Source organism: Trachypithecus francoisi, unplaced genomic scaffold (genome assembly GCF_009764315.1).
Source record: "Trachypithecus francoisi isolate TF-2019V2 unplaced genomic scaffold, Tfra_2.0 Contig01585, whole genome shotgun sequence".
Taxonomy (NCBI): Eukaryota; Metazoa; Chordata; class Mammalia; order Primates; family Cercopithecidae; genus Trachypithecus; species Trachypithecus francoisi.
The window spans coordinates 1962356-1963784 of NW_022681444.1; positions in this window are offsets into that span (position 1 = coordinate 1962356).

The window sequence follows — 1429 nt, forward strand, 5'->3', positions numbered from 1 at the left end:
TGCCCTAGGATCCAGAGCCTTCCAAACCCTCTGAGGCACAAGTGCTTTCCTCCAAGGCTGCAGGTCACCAGCTGATGGGGGCATGACAGGGGCTGGTCAGTGGCAGGGGGCACTGTGGGGGGGTGAGGACACCCCAGGTCCGGCTCAGGGAGAGGACTGAAGCCTGGGGAGCTCAGCCGGGCCCAGGGGATCCCTGGGGACCCTGCCGGCTGGTCGCTTCCCTGGGGGAACACTCCTTCCATCTGAAACCCACATGGCCCCAGCCTCAGCCAGGTGACTGTTTCCAGTGAAGGCAAGAGCCGTGTTTACCAGGCTCTTCCCAGGGGAGGGCTCAGTGCTCAGCCCAGGCACCTGCTGATTCTGAGCCAGTGAGGGGGAAGTGGAGGTGCCTTTCTCCACCCATTGCGCGGATGAGGAAGTTGAGGCACAGAAAGGCGCAGCCGCTAGCCAGAGCCCGAACAGAGCCAGGGCCAGGCCCCCACTGGCGCAGATGGGGACTCCAGGCACAGCAGTAGCCACACGGGTGTAAAGGTAGGGCCACGTGAACCCGGGTCCGTGGGATCCCAGGCCCCGACCGGCCCCCATCCCCGGCTGCCATCTCAGGCCCGGAGAGTCTCAGCTTCACCTTCTGCAGAATGGACTGGGGGCGCCCCCCATAGGCCCGCCCAGACGCCCCCCGGGGCCAGCGCCCCTCCCCCACCCGCCCCACCCCCACCCGCGGGCGCCGCGGCTGCAGGAACAAGAGAGCGGCGGCGCCTCTGCGCTCAAGTGACAGCGCCTTTGTCTCCGCTGAATGGGTGCGTTGCTAGGGCCGCTCGTAGCAACGGAGCCGCTTCCACCTGGGCCCCACCCTCCGGACCCCCCACCCCGCCCGGCTCTCCGGACGCCCCCACTTCCAGTCCCGACCCCACCCCGCAGGCCACTCAGCGGCCGGAGTTGTGAAGGCGCGGGGCAGCGGGGGCTGCCGGGCTGTGTCCCACGCGGGGCCGCCACCGCCCCTCCTGAGAGGCCGCGGAGCCCTCGGGGCATGCGAGTGTTCCGAGGATGGAGAAACTGACTCACAGCCAGCGAGGACTGGCCGGGGTCTCCCCCAGCCTCAGTTCCCAGAGCCCTTCCATCCCCGGGTTCTCCACCAGGATCCTCTGCCAGCCCAGCCCAAGGGCGCACTTTCCCACCAGGTTTCTAGGGAGTGTCTGGGAAACTCGTCGCCAGACCCTGCCCAGCTCAGCTCTGCTGGGACCCCAGACCCCAGAACGGCGCAGCGGGAGTCCCTGGGAGCCAACAGCGGCCCCCGCTCCGGCGGCCTCAGCCTCTGGCTTTTCCTAAAGGAGTGTGGGCCTCAGCCCCCTGCTCCCCTAACCCACCAGGTCCCCAGGCTCTTTCTCCCAGTCTTTGCCTATCTGTGATCTGCTCCTTCCCACCTGCCCCG